Source organism: Lepidochelys olivacea (assembly GCF_965140295.1).
Source record: "Lepidochelys olivacea isolate rLepOli2 genome assembly, chromosome: 5".
Taxonomy (NCBI): Eukaryota; Metazoa; Chordata; order Testudines; family Cheloniidae; genus Lepidochelys; species Lepidochelys olivacea.
The window spans coordinates 3978985-3995099 of record NC_140415.1 but is presented as its reverse complement, the minus strand read 5'-3'; the positions used below and the strand labels follow the sequence as shown (position 1 = coordinate 3995099).

Here is a 16115-nt window from a genome sequence, read left to right as displayed (position 1 = left end):
GGGATGTACAGTCAGCATTGCCAGGTCTGCATCCATCCTGTGCTAGCTGGCCACACTGTGGGGCACCCAGTTCAAATCTCTCGCGTGGGCAACAGACTCTCCTAGCTCAGCCACTGGAAGGGAGAATGGTTACTGCCCACCCGCCTTTACACTGCCCCTGGCCACCTAAGCGATCCCAATGCTCACTGCACCCAGCACTGAAGTGCAGCCACCTCTGAGGCAAAATGCAGCAGCTGCTGAAGCTTAAGCGCTGAAATAGGGTGGATGGTGGTTTCTCCATCACTTGGGGTCTTTAAATCAAGACGGGGTGTCTCTCTCTAAAAGATCTGCTCTAGCTCCACCCCAAAATGATTGCCTCACTGGGTGAAAGCCTCCAGATTGGGTTATGTAAGGGGTTAGTCTGGGTGAACCTGATTGTCCCTTACTGCCTTAAAAAAAAACAAAAAAAACCCTATGAAATGCAGCCACCTCTGGGTGATGACGTGTTCAGCAGCCATTTGGCAGCACACACAGATTACTTCTTCACTCAGTGCCTAAATGCAGCCACCTCTGGGGTGGAACATGGCAGCTGTTTAGCTGCTTGCAGCAACACTGCACAAGAGCTAAGTCTTGCTCTGGCATTCATTTTCCTCTTCTTCCTGCCCCAACTCCTCAAAGTCCCAGTGACCTGAGCAGGCTGTCCCAGAGCCCATTAACACTGCTGTGTCAGGGAACTGGGTGGGAGACCTCAACGCCTTCTCTCCCTAGCACTCAGATTGCTACTTATCAGGCACTGACACTACCTAATGTAGTCCTTTGACTGTCCTTGCACAACGTTTATATTCATGCTAACTCTTTCCCTTCCAATGCTTTCCTCCTCCCTTCAGCACAGGCTGGCTCCTTAGTGTAGGGTGACTCCACACACCTATCTGTGTGCACTTAGTTCGCTAGTAGAAGGTTGCTCACACACACTGGGGTGCTCACACTGGTTTGGGAGTGCAGGGTGACTCTCGCACAAGGGCGCATGCACTGGTTTTGTTAGTGTAGGGTTGCTCAAATGCACTAGGCTATATGCAGTGGTTTGTTAGCATAGGGTCGCTCACACCCCCGGGGGCATGGCTGGGAGGCTGTTGGCAGGCTGCTCACGTACATTGCTGGACAGCGTTGAATTTCCTTCAAGAGCTCTGAAGCTTTTGGTTTGAATTTTAAAAAAAACACTCCCATAAAGAACCAGCTTCTTTGTAAACATACGAGAAAAAAGGAGATTCTCTGAGCCTCTTGACCTGGACGACGTCTCCATAATTATTAGTCTGTGTTTATCTTCAGCTAAACCCAAACTATTGAATAAACAGTGTCAAGTTGGTTTTCCTGAGCAGGTGATTATCTTCTCTGGCTCCTCTAATGAAAATGATTAAGGGGCTAGTGACCTCACACTACACATGCTAAATAATGCAAGATGCTTTGGGATTAGACAGGCAAATCATAACCCTGCTTTATCTTATCACTTCCTGAACAGCTCCAGGCTTGTTTTCAATAGCGTTTGGCAGCGTTAGCCAAATGCTATCTCAGCGGAAACCAGAGCAAAGCGATCCTGGAGAGCTATGTAGAGAGACAGGCCCTCCATCAGATTTGTAGGGAGACCAAGAACTGCAGCAACAGGGGTTTTTGGGGGGGAAATCTTAATTGCCCAACTTCATGGCCTGCAGGGTGACAGGGTGCTTGTCCATTACCTGAACCTCGATAGAGAAAAAGGTGGTTAAATATTTTGGGTAAGGAGAAGAGGACTCAAAACCATAAGGAGGAACCTATAACAAGGTTCCTTCTACAGACTGGAAAAGCTACAAGCAACTGTCCTGCTACAGGACAGCCTAAGGAAGAGGCTTCCCCTGGGGACAGGTTATTTGACCACTGGCTAACTGGAGTAGGTCTACGCAAGCAGCAATCACACCCCGTAACTGCTGTAATAGCCAAGGGTGGATCAATTCCTGCAGCAGCCTGGAAGCATCCCAGAGTGCAGGGCATCTATTCATCACTTGATGATTCCCCGTTCCGTTCATTCCCTCTGGGGCACCTGGCACTGGCCACTGTCGGAAGACAGGATACTGGGCTAGATAGACCTTTGGTCTGACCCAGTATGGCCGTTCTTATGTCTCCTGACTCACAGTCCAGTGCCCTCCCTACTGGCCCTTCCTGCCTGCTTAGGACACATGCTTACAAAATTCAAACCTGGAAATTTACACTTGATACTTTTTCTTCTCAAAGACGTGAGTTCAGTCTAGACAGATTCAGACTGGAAATAGGCATACATTTTTAACACAGAGGGCAATCAACCACTGAACAACTTAAAGAAGAGCCGTGCTTGATTCTCTACCACTGACAAAATTTTAAATCAAGACTGGATGTTTTTCGAAGAGATTGACTCTGCTTCAAGCAGGAATGACTTCAGAGCAGTTCTCTAGCCTGTGTTACAGACCAGGTTAGACTATCAGTGAATTCCATCCAACAGACTGGCCTCTTTGTGCACTGGACAGACAGAGGCAATGCAGGTGTCCTCCCCACGCGACTCAGGAAGGCTTTGGGGTGACAGGCCCTAGGGACACAAGACCAGTTTCCCCTGCCCACGGACAGTCGAGCGCTTGGCCTTTTGGTGAAGGCTGCCAAGAAAGCAGCTGATAGGTGTCAATTGCGCCGTGGGTTTTTAACTGATGCAGGCACCTGACCTGTGGGGTACGCGCTGAGGCTCCTGCCCACTCACTGCGCACACATCACCCACACGGGTGACAAATTTCAGCCCCCACTGACCTGGGCCGGATTCGAATGGAACAAAGAAGGGGCTGCAGACAAGAGTACCTCCCCAGACTCCGATACACAGCATCTCTGCTGTCTGACAGAGTCTCCTGGCCCCCAAAACACAAGCGAGCGTTAACCCTTGCTGGCCTAGCCCTGCTCAGCCCCAGGACCTGCAGGCTGCTTCCCCTCTGCCTCCCACATCACCAGACTGGGCACTGCCGGTCACATGACAGGGTCTTTATTCCACAATACCAGAGGCAGGAAGGGCCCCAGCCAGAGGGAGTTTGCAGGGCTAGCGTCTGGGGAAAGCATCTTTCTGCTGGGCAAGGCTTCGGAGAGGGAGAACCGATGTGGAGGCTCCGAATGGCATTTCAGCTGTCACCCTTCACATGGTCAATCACCTGAAGGATCAGCAACAGACACACAGGCAGGGGAGTGTGGGCAGTGGAGAGACAGTGTCCCCTCTGCACAAACACAGACCGGGTTCAAATAATAAACTCATGTCTTAACTGAGTTGGGCCGTGACCACATGAACAGTGGGTAAGGGGATAAAGCAGAGGACTGGGACTCAGGAGATTTGGGTTTCTGTTGCCTGCTCTGTCACAGGCCCCCCTTTCGTGACCTAGGGCAAGTCACAGAATCGCCCCGTACCTCAGTTTCCCCACATGGGCAAGGATGCCTCCTTATGTCACAGGGACCCTTGGGGGTTACATGTCACCATATGTGATGCAGGGGGTAGGTTGCCATGACAACAATATACAGCCATCCTGGGTCTTTCCCCCATCCTTTCTGCCCAACGATCTCAGAGCATGACCCAAGCTGCAGTTGGTTCAGACCTAGCTCCCTGGGAGTGCCCGAGACCCCCACTCCCGAGGGAGGTAGGACAGAACGACCAGCCCTCTCTTACAGATGGGGAATACTGACCAATCCACAGATGGGAATGGTCTCCCGGCAACCTAGGATCCCACACTGGTCAGAGGACTGGGGGGATGCAGGAGGGTGTCATTTGGTGCCACTGTGCATTTGCCTTCGACCCATCCAGCCAAGGATCTCAAAGCAACGTACCAACATCCTAACCCCGTGTGCCAGGAGGTCACCATTAAAAATCAGCAGCGTGGCCTAGTGGATATGGGAAGGAAGTCAGGAGACATGGGTGCTCTCCCTGCCTCGGGCCTCCCATGTGACCTGGGGCAAGTCCCTTTTCCTCACTGTCTGTGTGTCCCCCTCCCACCCTTTGCCTTCTTGGTTTGGACTGGAAGCTTTTTGGGGCAGAGACCGAGTGTGCGCCCAGCACAAGAAGGTCTCCAGATGTTATTGTGATCCAGACCCACCATCTCTTTGCAGCACAGATGTATCCAAGGGGTTGTTCCAATTAGGAAAAGTGGGAGTTGGCTAGCAGTGTTAGCTAACTCTGACCTTTTTCCTAGCATAGATCCATGTAATTTCCTTTTATCTCAGTATAGCTGGTCCGGGGAGGAGTGTGGGATGGAACCCAACCCAGCAGTTAGCCTGTGCCTACACTTGGGAGAAGGTCACAGTTAGACTGAGGTTCATTAGCACAATTTTTAAATAATGTTCAGTGAGGAATTAATTCAGGGAAGTCCCATGGCCTGTGCTATGCAGGAGGTCAGACTAACGATCGCAACAGTCCCTTCTGGCTTTGGAAACTAGGCTTCTCACCACCCTTGGGACAGGACATCCCTGAGAGAACTCAGAGCCAAGGGGGTGTGAACTACGGGTACCTGATGTCTTGATTAATAGCGGCTACTTAACCGTGTTGTCAGACATGTCCACAGGCACCTGGGAACTCCCGGCTGTTGCCAAGCTGCGCACCCGTGGCCCCACTACGACACTCAGAACTTCGCCGAACCGGAAAGCCCCGGCCTTGATTATTGGAGCTGAAAAAGAACCTCTGCTGGCAGAGCTGGAGTTATGGCATGCAACGGAGAAGTCCTGATGCCACGCAAGGGGGCGGCAATGCTGTTCACCCACACTAGCCCATCCATCGTGGTATCGTCCCTAGTTCATGGATGGGTAGAGAAAGGTTCAGAGAGGAGAAATGACTGAACATCAGAACGGCCACACTGGGTCAGACCAAAGGTCCATCTAGCCCAGCATCCTGTCTGCCGACAGTGGCCAATGCCAGAGGCCCCAGAGGAAATGGACAGAACAGGTAATTATCAAGTGATCCTTCCTCTGTCCCCCATTCCCAGCTTGTGGCAAAGAGAGGTCACATGGCGAATCCACGGCAGAGTGGGAGTCCTCCGATTAGAGCATTCGAGGCCCTGCGGCCGTGATACTATAGTACTTTGTTTCACTTCTCAGACAAAAGCCAGATTCCCCCGCCTGGCCAGGAGCCTGGCAAGTTACTAACACTATCTGGACTGAAACGAGGGTTGCCCAGGATTGTCCCGGAGTCTCCAGGAATTCATCTCGAATTAAATAATAGGTCATGTGATGAAATCTCCAGGAATACCTCCAACCAAAATTGGCAACCTGAACAGGAACGACACACTGGCCTACCCTCCAGAGCCCTTGGAGTGACAGGGGAGACAGGAGACAAAGGCCTCCATCGTCCCCAGAGCACAGACCATCCAACAAGTACTTTTGCGGACTCACAGGAGAGCACCGCTTTAGCCCCTTCTGCGGCAAGCAGGCGTCATGGAGTATGCACGTAAAGGCGAGTCTGTGGAACACATGCGGGCTGGAGTGATGGCACGTGCATAGGGTATGGGTTACGAGCAAGCAGCTCCGTAGCGTGGAGCTAGGAAGCTGTCAAAAAAATATCAATCGCTGTCCAGCACAGCTGGAGGTCTAGATGAAACCCTCTCCTACTGCTTCCGGATTTCAGCGTGGGAGAGCATTGGGAGAGATTCTCAAAAGCAACTTGTGATGCCCCGAAAGGCCCTGAGCATCAGACAGTGCCAAGAACCCACCCTCTGAAACCCAGGCATCTAAACTTGTTGACCCAAGAACTGAGACCCTCTTCCCCCAAATCATTAGTTATTTTTGTTTCAGAGTAGCAGCCATGTTAGTCCAGATCCGCAAAAAGTCTAAGGTGCCACAAGTACTCCTTTTCTTTTTGTAGTTATTTTGGGGCAGCTTGGCCAGGACACTGAGGATTGTTCCCTAGAACTTTCCACACAGGGGGCTCACGGCGCTTTCCAAGTAGTCATTGATTCAACTCACGCTCCTGCTCGGAAGGGAGGAGGGTTTAATCCTCGTTTCAAAGACAGGGCAAGCGAGGCCCAAAGGCGTTCAGTGACTCACCCAAAGTGGCCCGGTGGCCGAGCCTGGGCTAGAATTCAGGCCCTCTGAACCCGAGTCCTGTGTCCTAACCACTGGAGAGCACAGGCTGCCTCTTCATTGCCAGCATTATTTTTAGACCGTGCAGGAACAGGCCGACAGGAGAACGCGGGCGTTTGTACGAGCAGCACGTTTTATGTCATGAAGGAAGAAGAATATCCTGCTACAATGAGCCCAGTGTTCAACTTGCCTTCTCCACGGTGTCCTATAGGCAGCAGCGAGAACTCCCTTTGCTTCCAATTGGAGCCTAAGGACCTCCACCCCACCCTTGTAAGTGCAGGAAACTTTATGCTTCTTGTAGCTGATCAAATAAAGCATCAAACAGCCACTTTGCGTGCATGACTTTGAACAGAGGCAACCCTAGGTCAGTTTTGCTAATCTACAGCTCTGTCCTGGGGCAACCGCAGCCGCACTGCACTCTGTGAAAAAGGCCTTTCAGGACGCCCTTAAAGAGCTCATTAGCGGACAGAGGCAGAGATCAAAACGAGCATCACATCTTCTCTTGCCCCAAGCCGGCCCGGTGGGCTTCTGCAGGGCCGGGGGGACATGCTCAGGAACGGCCCAGGAGCAGTGTAGCACCGCTGGGCCATTTGGGGTGAATACAGCAAGCGTGATAAAGGAACCACATGGGCTAACTTTCCACTGCATGCATCCGAGGAAGTGAGCTGTAGCTCACAAAAGCTCATGCTCAAATAAAATGTGTTAGTCTCTAAGGTGCCACAAGTCCTCCTTTTCTTTTTTCATGTTTACTAAACATACAACGAGCAAAGCTTAGCTATGGAGACACACTGCAGGGGTCTGTAACACACAACACAGCGAGTGCCCGCTGGAGGGCTGCCAAACTATTTAAAGGGATACTAACCAATTCCCAACCACCACAAACCACCCTCCTCATCAGCACCTTTGATGCTCAGATTGGAAGCCACTGAAGACCCAGTACTATTGAGTGCCAAGAGTCCTTCCAAGTCAGTGGAGTTACTCAGCATTTACACCTGGGTAACTAAGAGCAGACAGCTCCTCTAGTTAGTATTTATTTGGGTTTAGACACATTGCTAACACAGGGCTGTGCCTGGTGATGCATTTGCTCCAGGACACCCCAGATGTTGCTTGCAAATGCAACCCAAGGTGCAGCAGTTCAATGCAACACAACTCGCCCCCCAGCAAAACGGGGCAGTTCATGAAGCAGGATCCCCTCCAGTAATTCCCTACTCCCATTTCCAAGTGCCTGGGAATAACACTGGTCTTTTTCCCCGTGCTTTGGCATCCCCCACTTCCAGGCTATCTCAGATCAAGCCAGGGAGCCCTCACTGAGTTCACCCAGCCAGCAGCCCCATTCCTGTGCTCAAGTGGGGAATCAGCTGGAGCATAAATGCAGGGCTCTCTCAGTGGTGGCAGCATAGCACGGGGAAGGAGCTGGTCATAGGTAGGCAGGTAGCTCTTAAGCCTTCTTTATGTATTGCTCCACTGTGCGGTTAAAGCTGATCCCCATGGGGATCAAAGGTCACATTTTGCCCTCAATCACTCCCCCAGCTCCAAGCAGGCCCCAAGCCATACATGCGCCCTGTCACGATGAGTCCATGGGACTCGGCCAAATCTACAGCAGTAAAATTGAGAGCAGCATCAAACCCAGTCCATGAAGCTGCAAGTGCATGACACATCCACCCAGAAGCCTGTAGGTGACTCAGGGCTGCTCAGAGACCCGTGGGGCTGGAGAGCTCTGGCCTGGCAGAGTGCACCAGTGACATGCTTGAGGAGTGCGTGCCAAGTGCCCCCTTCTTGAGACTGGTCCACATGCAGGATAACAGCCTACTACTGCTACCGGTTGACAGCGTTCCATCTTTCACACAAGTGGCAGTAGTCTGTACGTTGGCAGCGAAGGCATTGGGTTCAAACCTTGCTGACAACCTAGGGGCTGGGAGTGGGGTCGTCAAACTGGCTTTGATGATGAGTGTGGCAGGGCCATGCCCATGACCCCACCATCATTCCATGCCCTTTGGGGTGCTCATTGCTTAACCTGCAGCACCCCATTCCTGGGATTGTTCCCAGCCCTACGAATATAGCAGCTGAAAACACATTCTTTCCCCCACAATGCCTCTCTCCACTTGTGCATCTGCATGGTCCTGGTTGCACTTCATGGAACTGTAGGATGGGACGGGACCTCGAGAGGTCGTCTAGTCCAGTCCCCTGCACTCATGGAAGGACTAAGTATTACCTAGACCACTTAATTAAGCCTGAATATCCCTGTTGAGGTAGGTAAATATTATCCCATTTTAAAGATGTGGAAGCTGAAGTTAAGTGATTTGACCAAGGTCACACAGGGAGTCAAGAGCAGAGTCAGTGAGAAGAACTCAAGAGGTTCCATGAGTCTTGTTTTAACCACTGGGTCACGCTTCTTGCTAGGTCCGTATCAGTGACCTAGCCCAATCCATCCCTGCTTATTGTGGTTTGCACTGACCCACATTCTGATGTAGCCCATGTATTCACAGATCCCAGGCACGCTCTGGGCTCATCCATATTAATTACAAGTTCCACAGGGAAAAAAGCCCAGCTTCTTGCCTAGCAGCATTTCCAGCATCAGAAAGAAATCCTGCCTTCAGTGTCTCCGCCTCACCTGGCATTTCCAGCGGCACTTTCAGCCCCTCGCTTTGTGTGCGTCGCACGCTGCTTACACCCAGCCAGCTCCACACTGCTCCGAGATATTTAATGGCTCCCATGGCCCCTCCACAACGCTCAGAGATGGGAGGTCACAATTCCTAGAGCAGTCACAGTGCCTTCAACAACTGCAGCTTCCTTACAGAAATGCTTGATCATGATCCTTTGGCTCCTTTAACCCAAACAGGGACAGACGGTGCAATACCCAAAAGGCAAGAGAAAGGCGATTTCCCTGGCCACTGGAGCGAACGTTAATTCTTCTGTCGGCCACAGCTTTCTTTCATCCAGAGAGCTCAACGTGTTTTATGAGCAGCAATGAACCTGGCAACAACCCTGTGGGGGTGCTGAAAGTCACCGGCATGAGAACCACTTCATCTACCAGGGACATTAGAAGCTGCCTCTCCTGCCGAGAGCCCTTCGACAATGCACGGCAACACAGAACCGTCGGGACTGGAAACAACCAATATTCCAAACAAATGGCACTGCCAGGCTGGGAACCAGACTCTCCTGGCCACTCACTCTCTTTCTCAAAGCATCACTGGCGATCAGAACCCTAGCTCCAGAGCTCATCGGCCTCCCGCAACACAACTCACCTCTCAACACCACGCTGGGGCGCTCGTTCAGGGCTCTCCCAGAGGGAGGGTTATCGTTGGCAGGGGGCTCCTCTGCCAGGGCTGACGGAAAGTGCACTTTTAACGGGACACCTGTCAAACCTCTACAGAGAGAGTTCAAAGTAGTTCCAAAGTCCTCGGCACCCTGCCAATCTGTGTGGCTTTAATATAAACCAACACATTTCTAAGCATTTTTCTTTCCTCTGTTGTGTGAAAGACCCACACAACAGCTGGGGAAAGGATAATACATACACACAAAGGAGAGCCAGCAAAAGTGACTAGACTAGTCAAAGTGCTGTCAGAGACACACTGTAAACAAACTGACAACATAGAGAAAACACATTTTCATTCTCTAATCTCTTTCGGTTCTAATCATTTTAGGTGCAACATGCAAAACCAGTTGGCAAACACTGTCTAGACAGAACTGATGTTTGTGATGAATGTCAGCATTTCTCTGAAATATTAGTTGAGGGCTAATGATAGACAGACAGTAGCTCCTGCAAATATTTCAGTATTTCATCACAGAAGGCATTTAATTTCTAAATCGTTAGTTTTAAATCTTTCAAAATATTAATAACAGTATAAGATTTTTAGTGTAGAATCTGGATTTCTGATGTCATGAAATGTTGAACAAACTAGGTACCTGAAGATTTTCCACTTCCTGCTGTGCAAAACTTTAAGTAGATAAACACTGGAAAAAAATACTTGCAAATATAGCAAAGTTATTAACTATCAAAATTCAAGAAAGACAGTGAATCATCCCAAACCTGCATATAAATACAATGTCTCTTTATAAGGTTTGCTGCAACAGGAAAAATGCATTCCAATACACAATAGGTGTTATATTTTATAGATTCGTAGAGTAATAAATGTTAAGGGCAGAAGGCATTATCACCATTATTTGTGTGTATATATATATACACACACACAAACATATGTACAAACACGTTTACACACACACACACACACACATATATGGGGACACATGTGCATCCTATTTGAGATAGGAAAAAAAAAAAAGTTCATGAAATCAGCTGTGTCACAAGGTTTCTGCTGTTCTGGGACATGACCGTGTGGAAACAGCATAGGGGAATACATCATATCACCGCCCCAGGTCGAATCTGAACCCACACAGTGATCCAGCCTTGAATCTAACCTCAAGTGCCAACCCTAACTTCACCCCAGGTCGAAGCACGGTTTCCTTGCTTGACCACTCGAGAAAGCTGAAATCACACTCCGCATTTCTTGAGTTTCCAATATCCCCCAGAGACACCCAGCCTGTCCGGCCCCTTCCGTCTCCTCTGTCTCTCTGAAAAGAAACTCACCTAGGGCTGCTGTACCTGACCCCAGTGCTTCAGCCACTGAGGTCGCAGTGAGCACAAAGACATTGATCCAAGGTCTCTCAAGCCAGGTTTTACAGAAACAGGAAACCAATATGCTCCATCCACTGGTAAAGGCGGGAGGGATTTAGGAAGGAAGGCGGCAGTTTTATCTAGATGGGAATCTGGCCTGTGCAGTGGGGTGGACGCTCTACTTACAAAACACACCATGGGGCCTTCAAGGAGCCCGAACGGTCGGGCAGCAGCTCACTTTTAAGCCTCTTCCAAAAAACATTCTAGCAGCACCTGTGCCCCCTGGTGGCATTCGAGGGAACTGGATCAGCACCAGCTCAGGGGGAATAGCACCACCAAAGTGAACTACCAAACCGCCTTAACGCGCCACCTGGGTTATCCTCAGCGGGCTCCCACGCAAGTTCTGGCCAGGCCTGACCCTGCTGGGTTTGAGACCCCTTAAATCATCCCAGCCTGCCGCAGTGCAAATGCAGAGCGTCATTCTGGTGTGTGTCCAATGATGTCATTTCCTGTCAGTCACCGCTTTCAAAGGAAGTGATGGTCAATGCGGCAGCAGCTGGTAGAGGGGCGGTACTTCCCCAAGGGCGAGATCCTGACCTGGGGCCCAGCCCGGGACCACCTTCTGCAGAACACCCCCTGGCACTGAAAACACCTGCCGGGGCATCAAACACCTGCCGTGTTGAACTTCCCCGGTGCTCTAGTGACCTGCCTCGCCATCATGTCACGATGCCCCCTGGGGACACAAAAGGAGCAGGGGGCAGCCACGAGGGCCATTTTCCAAGAGATCACTTCTGGACGATTCTTCCCGGGACTGACATTACCAGGGAGCTTGCTCTTGCTGCTGGAAGTCTGCAGCCTGGTAACAAGGAACCCCAGAGAAATCCACAGGGGCAGAGGTATCTCACCACTGCAGTGCCGGAGTCCAGCTACCCGATACTTGAGCTGTCAAGGCCTTTATCATGAACAGCAATGTGTTTCAGTCCTTCTGTGCCAAGGGGCACCCAGCATCCCCTCACATCACCCCACCCTGGCCAAGCAACCAAACTGACGGTTACTGCTGGGTACCAAGGATACCGGAGGGGTACACAGGGGCTTCTCAGTCGCTCGGACAGAGCGCTCAACTAGGCTGGTTTTGTAGTTAAGGCACTGGATTAGGACTCACAAGACCTGGGTTCAAATCCTGGCTTTGCCATAGACTCCCCATGTGATCCCGGGCAAATCACTTAAATCACAGCAGGCCTCAGTTTTCCCATCAGTAAAATAGGAAGAATACTCCTCCCCCTCTTGCATACATTGCTTATTTTGTCTATTGAGACTGTAAGCTCTTTGGGGCCTGGGATGTCACTTCCTCCATGCACACGCAGTGCCTAGCACACCAGGGCATTGCTCTCAGGTGGAACGTTTAGGGGTTGGGGGAGTACAAATAAACCACATGGCCAAATTTGGGAGCAGGGAGGAATTTTCACCATGGCCGCCCATTGATCAGGGGACAGAGGCTGGACAGCCATCTGTCTAGGCTGGTTTAGCCGCAACAAAACTATGCTTGCTTGGGGACCAGAAGTTAGAACAGAGTGGACGTCTTCTGGTTTGGTGCCGCCAGAGCTTCTTGTCACAGAGAAGGAGCCACTATTCCACTAACCGTCCTTCCCTGCGCAGCTTTGAGGCAAACGTACCCAGAACAAACAGCAGCCAGGCCTGGGCACTGCATCACCAGAACAAAGTGGTGAAATTGGCAGGACTTCTGAAAAGCCAAGAACAAAAACAGTGCAGGGGAAGGAGGGATTGATTGACATGGAAAACTTAGAAGAGCTAGGATCTGTCTCACTTGGCGACACAAGTCCTGACGGGCCGGGCTGGATGCAAATCTGCAAAGGGGGTGGAAAGATTTAGCGCAGTGCATGGGGGGCTCGCTAGCTAGAGTGGGTTGACGTTAAGGGGAACTTTGGGCTGAGCGTTGGGAGAAGCTTCCCCAGCGGGAGATCTAGTTAGTGTCACCAGGGGAAAGAACGGGAGCCCATCTCTTGGGGCATTTAAAGGTGGCACTAAAATTCTCTCTAGGGACCAGCCCTGCATTGGTGCCCAGGAGCGGATCTAAAAGGTGCTTCTCATCCCGGCTCATTCTAAGAGCTGTGGGGCTTTAACCCCAGCCCCCAAGCACCGGTAGTGCCAGTGTCTAGGGAAAGGGGGCACTTTCTCCCAAGCCAGCCCCCCAAGGAGAGGCAGGGAAGGGCCAGGTCTGGGCAAGGCCCCTGCCACTCTGCTCGCTGCCTGGAGAGGGCGCCGCATGGGCTGCTGGCAAAGGCACCCAAGTGCAGAACTCCAGGGGGAGCACTCAGATACTGACCTGCCCCAGCACATCATTCAGCCAGCCCCATTGGTCAGGCGCGGTGGCCATGGTACTGGGAGACACGCGCCCCTGGGTGCACCAGCCCTGCCTCGCAAGCCGAGGGGATATTCTTCTCTTCCTCCTTACATATAAGGACTCACAGCTGTGGAGAGCAGACCTACGTGCCCCGAGAAGCACATGCTCTCTGAAAGGGGCTCAGTTAGCTGGATGTCGGTGCCCTAAGGATGTGCCAGGCTTTGCACCCCGGGCTTTGCACCCCTAGCAGGTGATGAGGACCCTCATGGACTTGGAGCTCAACCCCTCGTGGGATCAGGCTCTCAGAGCCTAATTCAGACCAACACGATAGGATTGTTCCAACCAGCCCTGGCCCTAAAGGTCCCTATGCAGGTGCAGAGAGTCTCGAGTCCCATGCGCCTATCCCTGCGGCAAACCCACGTACTAGGCAAAGTTACCCTTCCGCAACAAACTCACTGTGCGCCCAGGCAGTAGGGAGCCGGAATCAGAGGGGCCCACATATGTGGGGCTCCCAGGGGGTGGGAATCTTCCCGTGTCTTTGATGCCAGCTGTGTTGCAGCACGAGCGAAAAGGTGCACCAGCCCGTTGGACTCGACCGTGAAGCCAGGTGGAAGGGTGAGGGGGGCAGCCAGTAACATGGCAGAACACACACCAGCAAATCCCGCGCTTAGGTACCCAGGCAAAACTCTCATAAAATCTCAGGGTTGGAAGGGACCTCAGGAAGTCACCTAGTCCAACCCCCTGCTCAAAGCAGGGCCAATCCCAACTAAACCATCTCAGCCAGGGCTTTGTCAAGCCTCTCGCAGAAAGTCCAGGGGGTTTGACCTGAACAGAACAGAGTAAGGGAGGTCCAGGCCAGGCCCAGGCGGAGTGCAAGCAAACAGCTTTCCCAAGAGCACCATCCCCCAGACACTTTCCGCAGCTCATGCGAATAATGCACAACCCAGCACACACCTCTATGACCAGGGTACGGGGAAAGCTTAGGGACTCAGGGTGGCGGACACAGATGTGTGTGTGTGTGAAACCAGGTCCTGCAAAGTAGTTCCAGTACTCCGGCTTGGGATAAATCACCTAGCAGTGGAAGAACAGTTCCCCAGCCGCTCCAAATGTTAGTTTCCGACAAACACCCTCACAGAAAGAAAAGCATCTATTCCCAGCACAGCACTCCCCTGATGGGTACTATTTTGATGTAACTTTGGGGTGGTTGGTGGTCGTTTTAATAAGAGCAAGGGGGAAAAAATCACAGCAAAGAAAAAGGAAAAAGCAGATTTCACTATAATTTACAAAGAACTTCAGGGCAGCCTCAGCTCCAGCATTTGCAATCACGGACACTGCTGCGAGACGGCACAGGAAAGGGAAAATTGCTGCCCAAGTTTCAGCCCGATGCCGGTTGCAATGGCTGGGCATTTGGGAGGTTCTCCCCACAGAACTTCTCAATTTGCATCACGGTCACTGCACAGCCCTCAGCCCAGAGGGCAGGGGGAAGGGGCGCGAAGGAGGCAGAAACTGCCCCGAAGAACAAACTTTATCACACATCTCGGCGCGGCGGGTGCTCATTCCCAAACATCGCCCCGCAAAAGTCCACCCCAAGCCAGCACCGGCATGGCAAGAGGGGGGAGAAACGGGCCAGCAGGAAACAAGCTTGTCGAATTCTTTCCCAAAACATTCCAGATCACCCCCCACCCCCACCCCCCGCCTCAGCCTGACCCCTGGACAACACACACACCATCACAAAGGCCGACTGATAGGAACAAAGTCAGAGGGCTCAGCAGAAGAGGGAAAGGTTAGTGCCTCAAAGTCTGTGTGTATCTCACAGTCACACACACGCCTGCCGCAAAATGTCTCTTTTTTGGTTGTTGCTGAGAATCCATTCAATGCTTAAATAAAGAATAAGCTCCAACCCCTTCTCTCCTGCCAAGGCCCACCGCCCCATGCAACAATTTTAGACTTCAAAAGGGGAGGAATATTTTTCCAACGCAGCTTTAAGAGGTTGGTCTGGGCTTGACAAGAACCCTGTGAAACTTCCGAGGTATAGGGGAACGCTGCCTTCCCAAAAAAATAACCCTTCCATTTGCAACTGGGCATGGCAAAGCTAAGCCAGTCTTTGAGCTCCAGGGGCATGCCTGTCCAGGGAGCTCCAGCCCCTCGCAGAGCAGAGCTGGTCCAGTCCCTTTGATATTCCTGTTTAAAGAAGTGCTTTTAGGGAAGACAGGCCCTGTGTCTCTTCCCACACCCCAAATCCGGCCGGGCGCAGGGGCCTTGGAGCCCAGCTCCTGGCCATTAAACTCCTGTCTCCACCCAAGTTTGGGAGAGTTGAGGGAAACTCCGGTCCACCCAAGGTGGGAGAACAGGCATGCAGCCGAAGATGGTTGATAAAAAAAAAAAAAAAGAGAGAGACAGAGGGCGAGGAATGGGGGGAGACAGTGGGAAGAAAAGCCAAGGAAGGAAGAAAGCATTTCCGCTCGAACTAATCAATCAGAAATGCAGAATAGCTTCCGCGGAGGACGCCTGACACTGGGTCGCTGCCTCCTTTGACCCCTGGCCGCCACAGCCGAGCCGACCAAAAAAAGATGAGAGAAGCGCCAGCTAATTGTCTAGCCAGGGAACCGGGCTGCAAATCAATCGCGAAAGGCAAAGCTTCCACTTTCCGTGCACCACACCCCGCTCCCTGCCCGTCTCCTCGCTTCAAAGAGCGCGCCCGCGCCGCTGCCTGCTCCGCGCCGGTTGCCCTGGCTTTTTGCACAAAAAACTAACGACCCCCTGTGGGCCCCCCCCCGGCCCCCCTTCCCCCGATGCCCGTGTTGAACGGCAAGCCGAGAGCAGGGCTGGGGACCAAGCAGCCCACCCGCCAGACGCATCAGACAAGGGGGTGGGGGGGGTCCCCGAAAAGCCGCGCACCCCAGTGGGCACCTTGGGCGACCCTGCAAGGAAACCCCCGGCCCCTCCGCAGAAGCCTCCCGGCGCTGCATGGAGGGATGTCCCTGCCCAAGGCAGGGCGCAGCCCCCCGCGCGGGAAGGGGCCGGATCCGGATCCGGATCCAGATCGACCCGACTTTGGGTCTT

At 52.2% G+C, this 16115-nt stretch overlaps 1 protein-coding gene across 4 annotated transcripts in view; it reads right to left on the bottom strand.

The window, feature by feature from the left end:
* The window catches only part of CNTFR (ciliary neurotrophic factor receptor), a gene marked incomplete at its 3' end in the record, with an annotated part of 459556 nt that overhangs the window by 443255 nt on the left and 186 nt on the right, over positions 1–16115 (bottom strand). The window lies entirely within an intron of this gene.